Below are 10,000 nucleotides of genomic sequence, written 5' to 3'. Positions count from 1 at the left end.
ATTAATTTACATTACTGTAAATGCTGTTATAATATAACTGTTAAATATAGGTAATTTTAGCAAATTGATTACCAGAGCTTTTGGCATCCTTGGGACGGTAACTATTTTTTGAGGTTTATCGCAATTTGTAAAAGTCAAGGTTTTAAAACCACCAATATTTTCTGCTATACTGTTTCTACTGCATGTATACGTGTTTATTTATTTATTTATTTATTTATTTATTTTTACTTTTTATGACTTTTTATAAATTTTTATTTTATTTAGTTTGCTAGGGCAACAGTATCTCCAGCAGAAAAGAACCCTCCACATCAAAAGCTGTTTTTGTAAATATTTTAAATGTTTCTTATAATAAAATATATTGTGTTGAATGAGGGATAAAGTAGTTTTTTTACCCAGACATTTAAAAGACGTATTTTAGAGAAGTAATTACAGTACGTGATACCGTGAAACTGTGATATAATTATCCAAGGTTATCATACCGTCAGAATCTTATACTGGCCCATCCTTATTGGGGACATTAGTATGCTGATTAGTGCACTGTAAAAATAAGTTTAAATTAGTTTTTAGCTAAATAAAATGAACTTTTTTTTCTAATCTGGTTGAAGTGTTATTTTTATATCGTTATATGAGCTCAAAAGTCTATTCAGCTACAAAAGTTTGTCAATTATTTTAGGGCTGCACAATATATAGTTTCAGCATCGATATCACAATGTGCGCAAGATATCCAATGTTGAGTTCGTATTATAGTTGACCATGACATGAGATTTGTGGAGACGCACATAGTGAAAGTTTATGATTTGCATTTGTTTTTGAGGCCTGTATCTATGAGGAGACTTCAAAGCATTTTAATTGAATGAATATCTGTTAAAGCACTGTTTATTTCACTTTAATATGTGTCCATTGTGTTTATGATTCTAGTCTGTTAATCATATATATTAATTTACATAAAATATTTAAATTCCTGTACAAAATTGCATTTATATCGCAATATTTATTGTGGAAAAATATATAAATCGCAATGTCAAATTCATGCAGCCCTGAATTATTTATTGTCCATGTGAGGATGATCAAAATCTTATATCTGATAAACTCTTATCCTAAAAATGCTTTGACCCTTTCTGATAAAGACAGCATCTGAGGCCACAATCTGCACTTAGTTATTGTTTAATTGCTCATTTCGACTATAGCACTAATACCACACTGCACTTCCATTTATTTTTTTCAGGCTACCGCTGTGTGTTTGTGGTGTCTCTGCAGTGAGAACTCTCAGTAGGTGGCATTGGCTTGCCTAGACAATTTGAAACACCAGTTTGCATTTGGTTCCTCCAAAACATGCTTTTATCACAGTTCAGGATTAAGTTTGTGGCCTTCGAACCAGGCACAGTCTTAATTAACCCACTCAAATGGATGTCTGCTCTTCATTAACGAGCGACTTTGAAGTTTACTTGTTCGATCTTAATAATTCGGCTTTCGGAGGGCATTTCTTTGTGTCTGGAGTTTCACAGGCCGAGACCGCCGCGAGGAAGTGCAGACCAGGACTTTTCTTTATTTGTTCTTTTATTTGTGTGATGTGTTTCTTGAAAAACCGCGTCAGTCTGATGTTTGCCGTCGCTAACTAGGCGGATGCTATAAGCAGGTGATATCATGTTTGGTGATCTGTCAGGACTATTGTTCAGGAGTGTTAGGACATGTGGAGTGGCGAAAGATTTCGTCTGAGCGTGATGGATGGATGAGCTGCGCTGATTGGCTGAGGGTAGTGTTATCTCGCAGTTCCCTCAGCACCAACGCATTGACCTCCATGGTGAAACCTGCCTGTCTGTTCCTTGTTTCAACCCAGACGGTAGTTGCTGAGAGCTGATGGAGTAACGATGACAAATCCTCATCAGCAGGCAGATAAACATGCAATTGATGTTCATGTTTTCAGATGCTAAGTGAGAGATGATGTTGGACTATAGTTTACATCATTAAGCAGTCGCTTTTGTCCAAAGCAAATTAGAAGTGGGAAGGCATTCAGCAATTCAACAAGGAGAGGCAAAACACACAAGTAGTGCTATAATATTACAAAAGCCTTCTTTTCACTGCACACGACAAGCAACAAACCGGAAGTTATTCATTTCCAGTGGGGAGTAGTCCGGGAGCTGCGTGGAGTTCTGATCATCTCCATATGCGGAAAATTCAGATCCGTTGAAATATTTGAACTTCTGCGACTAAACCGTATACGACTGGTAGACCGGATATGATGTATTCCAGTGTTGTACAAGCAAGTCAGTTTGTGCGAGATGAGAAATAGGAGTCCATTTGGTTATTTTTTGAATAAGAAAGTCTATATTGGAAAAAAAAAGACATTTCTGTTTTTAAATGCAAGTAATAAAACTATAATTATCAATGTTGTCTCCACATTCCCACCAATATTTTTAGTGGTCTATGAGTTTCTAGTATTCATTCATTCAACCACTGTGAACACACAGAGAATAATGGCTTTTGCTTTTGCTTTTGCACTTCTTTATTTCGGACACTGCGAGAACAGAATCACTTCTATGGTGCACGTCAGAACTGAAAATTCTTTGTGACTGCCACAAGGGGGGCGTATTCCGACAGTCGTGTTCAAATGTCGTGTGCAGTGGAAAGGCGGTTAAAGGAACTCTTGGTGCTCAGAGAATTAGGTGCTAGAGTTATAGGAGAGGGTATTTTTTTTTAAAAGGGAGAGAGAGTGAAGAGGGTTTGTACAAGTGGTTTGACCAGTCCACTCACCTGTGTGAAAAACACTTTGAAGGGCATTTCTGTAATGATACTATTATCATATAGGACAGTAACAATGTCTTAATCTTGTTTGATCCATCAAGACATCAAGGTGTTTTACCCAGTCAATGCTGTAATTCCTAATAAACTGGCACCAAATATTAAAAATAAAATCGTAATTTGCTGTGGTGGAAAAAAAGCCATTGTGGGCCTTTTTTATATAATAAATGACTTGCGCTTCAGAAGACAAAACGCATTTTGCTGTTTTTAGGCACGAGACTGCTCAAGACTCTGTGAGTTAATAATCAGGGACATATTTAACCAATAACCAAAGTAAGCAGCCGCTTAGGGCCCCCCCCAAAATTTGGGCCCCCAAGAAATACCTAGAAATATAAATTATACACATAAATTTATTATTATTTGTTTTTTACATGATCATATTTTTTAGGGTGAGGATCTAACAAAATTTTTCATAAAATTATTATATCTTTGCGAAATGGTCTTATACGTTTAGTCATGGAGCAGTCCAGCAGTCAAATCAAGTAAAGATTTAGTTTAATAAAATGGTAACACTTTACAATAAGGTTCATTAGTTAATGCATTTACTAAGATGAACTAATCATGAACAACACATGTACAGGATTTACTAATCATAATTAAACATTTACTAATGCATTATTAACATCCAAGTCCATGCTTGTTAACATTAGTTAATGCACCATGAGTTAACATGAACTAACAATGAACTACTGTATTTTCATTAACTAACGTTAACTAACATGAACAAATACAGTGGTAAATGTATTGTTCATTGTTTGTTCATGTTAGTAAATGCATTAATTAACATTAACTAATGAACCTTATTGTAAAGTGTGACCAATAAAATATTTATTATTTTCAATATATTTATTGATTTCAGTTGTAAATTAGGGTTAGGTCGGTAGATGATGCCATCGTCCATCGCCGATAGATATCACGATGCTGAGCCGGCATCGCAATCCTCTGCCCTGCCGCCTTCGCAGCAGCAACCCACTAAATATACTATGAAAAATCAGAAAACATGAATGCAATACTAATTTATTTAATTAAAAACATAAATCATCTTTACTTTTTGAAGTATGTCATAAAATATTTCAGATTCTCATTTAACATGTTGTTTACAGTAAAACCAAAATCAAGTGTAGTAGTGCACCAGGATTGTTTGGTTTTTCTTTCTTTTTTTGTGTAAATCAACAATGCGGTGTGTGTAAACCATTATTTAAAACAGTCAAAATAGGGTCAACCATTTGCTAGAGCAGGACGTTACAAGGTTAATAATAGTTTAATAGAATTTGAATTAAAAGGAAGCATTCTGAAATGGCAACAAAAATTGGTAGTTGCACTTGTGCAGGTGTGTACAAACTCGGTCCTCAAGGGCCAATGTCCTGCAGGTTTTTACTCTCAACTTGCCTCAACACACCTGCAAGGATGTTTCTAGAAAGCTTAAGCTGCGGTCACACTAGAGTTTGAGAGTGCAAAATTCTGTCATACGACGCTGTGAAAAGGGGCGGGATTAAGATTATAGAGTGGAGGAACTATGACGTTACTTTGTAGGCTAATCGGCTGCTAGCATAAAACTGGTTCCCTCGTGAAAATCCCTATAGGATTTTTCCATAGGCTTTTCGAAGATTGCAAATAATAAGCTCTGTGTTCAAACACTGTTCATTACACTTACACATTTTGTCCAGCCGGATAATCCTCACACGAAAATACAACTTGGAGCACTTTTGGATCTTAAATGCAAGAGTTAAAAAGCTAACATTAGGCTATAAACGGACTACAGTGCCCTCGGGGCGCTCGTCTGTGACATCAGCCCCACCCTGCTACAGACAACTTATCAAGCTTATTTTTAGAAATAATATCCATGACAAAGAGTTAATCTCTCTGTATAATATTATAATCCACGCTATATATTATAAACAAATAAATACGCAAAAATACATAGACCTATGTGACTTTTGGATCGTTTTTACGTGGGAAAAACATCTGTTTTGCTTTGCGGTTGTTCTAAAAGTTTTAAAACTGCGTGTATAAGTCTGCCTACATAGTATTATCATCAGACATTTAAATAAGTGTATTGCTCGGGCACACAGCCTGCTTACCTTAACAGATGACAGAAATGAGGCGTGAGGAGGAACAAGTCTCCTCACGGCTGCAAGTTCCATCTGCAAGTGGCTGCAAGTTCCATCATCATGTACACAGAGCAACATTCAATATTCCTTTTATGTCACGACGTACAGCGAAAAGCAGCCCATACAGTCACATCTGCTGTACGTTTTATGGAGGAGTGTAAATATTGCAGTTATGACTGAGTAAAATGTGTTCAGATGAATAAAAAAAGACGAAAAATCACTTGATCACGTTAAAATGACAGTTAATATGTCTGTATTTTTACACATTTATTCACACATTTGCATTTCTGAGGGCAGGAGAGAGACAGGCTGCACTGGTGAGCAGTATCTTATAGTTTAATTAAAATAAATGATCAACAAATGAATCTGTCTCGACAGCCTTTACATGTGAAGGCATTATCTATACACAATCTGAATTCTTAATTAGAAAAACGCATACTATAAAATACTATTCATGAAAATACCTAAATAACAATCAAATCCAAATGCCCAACACAAGCGAGCTGCGCTCCAGACCAGATCAGCTCGATGACGTGTAATGTCTCCGACACCGCCTGTAGTCGCATTTAGCAACTTGATAGGAACCGTCTTTTTAAAGAAGCATGGCCGAATTAAAAATTCAAAAGTGTGCTGTAACTGATGTGTTTTATGTTGTAGAACAAAACGTGAAAATATCTTGAATTAGTTTAAGCCACGGACCTTATTTAAGCGATTTTACTGAAACCCCATTCAAAAAACCCATTGACTTTGGGACGAGGGAACCGGAAGTGCTAAAATGCTAACTCTCTTCCGGGTTTTTGCATACAAATTGACGTCATAGTTCCTCCACTCTATTACACCTTAAAGCGAGCGATTGCTCCAAGTTTTAAATTCATGTCCAGAGAGGTCTTGTTTTGATTCTCGATTGGTCTCACACAGTCAAGTGATGCGATTTCGCAGGTCAGAGTTCACCAAGCATGAACTTTACACCGCAGCAACCTGCAAACTTGATGCATGACCCTGCGTTTCCGGTCTGATGCATTCGCGTGTCTATGAATGGAAGTCTATGGGAGGAAAAGCCCAGTGTGACTGTAGCTTTAGTAAGAGCTTATTGGCTAGCCCAGGTGTGTCTGATTGGGGTTGGAACTAAACTTTGCAGGACACCGGCCCTCCAGGACAGTTTAGACACCCCTGCACTAGTGTGACCTTTAACAAAATCAAATTTCTCTGACCATCAACTTGAAGCTTTAAAAATATTAGTTTAAATCATAAAAACCGGTTTTATCGGAAAAATCACTTTTTTTATAAACAATAATCCTCCAAAATCATACATCCCACTGGAGAAGTTAAGACGATAGTTCACTCAGCCATCACCGATAGCCATTGTTTAACATAGTATATGTCTTTTATACTATGGGTGTCAATGGTAACCAGTTTCTAACATACTTCAAAATATCTTTTTTTTATTGTTTTTTTTAAATAAATAAAGGGTAGAATCATTTGAGGGCGAGTAAATTTTGGTTTTTGGGTGAACTATCCCTTTAAGCCTAAAAGAAAAAAAAAAAACATCCTGAACATCATCAAAGTGGTCCATATTTTCTTCATATTTCAAGCCGCATTCAATTGCTTGACAGTCAAAAAGGCGTCTTGAATATTCATTTCAGATTTCAAGACAAGAACCTATAAAATATGACTGAATGTGCACTTCTGGGAGAACTAATCCTTCATTTTTAATCCTTAATTCTTAATTAAACCCCACTATACCAAACTTGAAATAGAATTCAGACAATTGCAGTAATGTCCTGTTGCTGTTTGTCTGGTTAAATCAGATTTACGCTCAAGGGATGGGTAAGTTTTGGGGCTTATCGCCGGTTAGGACGGGCGTCCGCTTGTCTCCACCCGAATTTGCAGCATCTGTCAGATGATAGTATAATGGAACAGAAGCAGTCCTGCAGGAGAACGCCTTTATAAACAGTCTTTGAACTTCCCCACAAATAAACCAAACGTGCAAAACCTCCTCTTTCTGTCTGGAGAGCACAGTGACGCATGGCTTCATTTGCCGAATTCTTCAGAGCCTGGCCACATTTGCCGGAGGTGGTCGTGCGGTAAGCATGCTTACCAGCCCGATGTGCCAAGCCGTTTGCCAAAACTCAGTGCTAACATACAAGCAGCAGCAGATTCTTAATCCATCTCACCTGATGAGGAGATCCAATGTGCTTGTTTTGTTTTTCCATTTCTTAGTCTTTTTTTAATTGGTGTTTTCTAACGCACACTCGCTGAGACCCGCATTTAGGCTTATTGGCTTTTCTTAAGCCTGGTATTAAACATTGTTGTGCAACTCGTACCACAACATTTGTGTTACGAATATAAATGATACCCCAAGTCATGAGGCTGGTTGATAAATTGGATCTATTTTCTAACAAATCAGACTTATTATTGTATGCCAGACAATTCAATTGAGGACAAAAGTATACTTTCAATCAAGTCATGTTAAGGATCATATTTATATTCTGAAAGTTGCGTTTTATTTTTGTTTTACTTGTTTTTTTCTCCTTGGTTTTTATGTGTTTATCTGTCTATTTATTTTGAGACATATGCTAAAGAAGTTAGAAATGAGTAAAGAGTAGAGTGAGGAAAAACATGATGGTTAAAATAAAAACATTAAACTGAAACATTTTGTTTAAATTAAAATAAACTAATTGAATTTTTGGCAATTATTTGATTTAGTCACAAAAAAAAAAAAAATCACAATTTATTTAATTTTAGGTTCTAAGATAAATAATTTATAATAAAAAATGGATATTTAAACATTTTTTAACCCATCCCCAGCCTTTTTTAATTAGTGATTCACATCCAAATTAAAAGTTTGTTTTGACCTAAGATGTATGTATGTATGTATGTATGTATGTATGTATGTATATATATATATATATATATATATATATATATATATATATATATATATATATATATATATATATTCATTCATTCATTCATTTTCTTGTTGGCTTAGTCCCTTTATTAATCCGGGGTCGCCACAGCGGAATGAACCGCCAACTTATCCAGCAAGTTTTTACACAGCAAATGCCCTTCCAGCCGCAACCCATCTCCGGGAAACATCCACATACACATCCACACACACATTCACACAAACACTCACCCCCGTTTTACAATTTAGCCTACCCAATTCACCTGTACCGCATGTCTTTGGACTGTGGGGGAAACTGGAGCACCCGAAGGAAACCCACGCGAAGGCAGGGAGAACATGCAAACTCCACACAGAAACGCCAACTGAGGCGAGGTTCGAACCAGCGACCTTCTTGCTGTGAGGCGACAGCACTACCTACTGCGCCACTGCCCCGCCATATATATATATATATATATATATATATATATATATATATATATATATATATATATATATATATATATATATATATATATATATATATTAGGGCTGTAACGATACACGATATAAAATCGAAATCGCGACACTCAGATCTACGATCCTGTGTCGCGGTGTAATAAGGAAGAATCGCGACACACCCACCCGTGATACCTTTCCAATAACGTCACGCATGCCTGCAAAAGTTGAGCTAATTAACACTTTTTTTCGTTCGACATTACAAGCACTGCTCCGTTTAAGCCCTCGCAATATTTAGCCGGGAGAGCTCGCACGGAGCTCTTAGTAAGAGACCGTCTGAATGTGTCAAGAATATCAAAAACAAAACCAACTTAACCCCGCTTGACAACCGACAACGCCAGAAACATTGCCAATGCTGTCAAAGCGGCCGGATTTTCAGCGCATATACAATTTGCTCATACTGTTAATGTGGCTGCGCAGAGAGGGATGGGCGTTCACCAGATGTTAGGTAACAGCCAAACTTTTCTGTAACCGTGCTGTGCGCTTTCTGTTTGAACCTTTGGGAGTGCTGACTGACAGGTGCGTGAGGTCAGAAAACATGACGAAGCTTTCAGTTAAAATAAACACAGTTTCTATAGTTATAGCCTACTTTATTTAGAGATAAAGGTATATGGCTCTGCATATAATCACTCTATCTTGCTGGAGTTTATAGCCGTTTCGCTTTACTTCAGGACGCATTAACACCGCTCTGAAGGTCTAATCGTTGTTTTAAGTTATCCAGAGCTGTATGAATATACACATCTTGAATATCACAATAGTATTAAATATTACAATTGTAACAACACAGACAGCAACACTTTTGCACAAGCGATACCCAGCTGATTCAGTCGTTTCATAAGAGGACCGCGCCTCTTCTTTTTTCCTTGTCAATATAAAGGCAGTAAGGTGCGCCTCGTTTTCGGCCACTTGTTTAACTGCAAGGCATACTTAATTTTCGGGATGATAACGTATAACCCGTGCCTACAGACACATTTGCTAAAGAAGCAAAATGGAAGAAGAATATTGCTGTTTGATACAGACCTGCTGATACTAAACCAGCGCTTATGTTGACCTGGATCTGCGTAATAAACGCAACAAATAGGCTTTACCTTGTATTTTACAGCTTATAAAGCATGTACGCAGATTAATGCAATATCATATTTAAACAAACTGTTTAGAAAAAGTCTACATATGCGCGCGTGTTGCTGTCTTTTCATCACGCAGCGTGCGCACTTGAACCGCGAGGGAGAGAGAGGAAACCATAGGCTATATCAGGACATATCTTTAAAATAAGGATTTCTATTAAAATGTAAAAGGTTTTATGATTATAATAATAACAGCGGGGCATTAAATAAATGCATATTTTCCGTGGAGCAAGCAATTTGAGGAAGTCTGCGATTTTTATTTGACGGAAGAAATAAACATATGATTGGAAAAAAAGCCCATGCCGGTTATTAAAAAGAATCAGTCAGTATTTTCGTTTTGTAAAATAAATTAATTATTTAAGTGAAAATAATTTAGGGCAGTCCTATTTATTTTATTCATTTTATTTAGATTATTCTGCTCTTCTGTGCTAAACACTGCAGGTGCGTGAAGATGCTCTGTTGTTCTGTTTCGCTATTAATATATAAAAATAAATCAATATTTTAAAATGCAATATTTAATGTGTCATACACAAAATAGACACGTCAATTTGTTTAATATAAAA

At 36.5% G+C, this 10,000-nt stretch overlaps 1 protein-coding gene across 2 annotated transcripts in view; it reads left to right on the top strand.

Moving 5' to 3' along the window:
• The window catches only part of eif3ea (eukaryotic translation initiation factor 3, subunit E, a), a 78,169-nt gene that overhangs the window by 7,420 nt on the left and 60,749 nt on the right, over positions 1-10,000 (top strand).

The sequence above is a fragment of the Danio rerio genome, chromosome 16 (genome assembly GCF_052040795.2).
Source record: "Danio rerio strain M-AB ecotype USA chromosome 16, GRCz13ab, whole genome shotgun sequence".
NCBI classification, from domain to species: Eukaryota; Metazoa; Chordata; class Actinopteri; order Cypriniformes; family Danionidae; genus Danio; species Danio rerio.
Note: the sequence above shows the minus strand (reverse complement) of the source record. Positions and strands in the feature narration are given on the sequence as shown.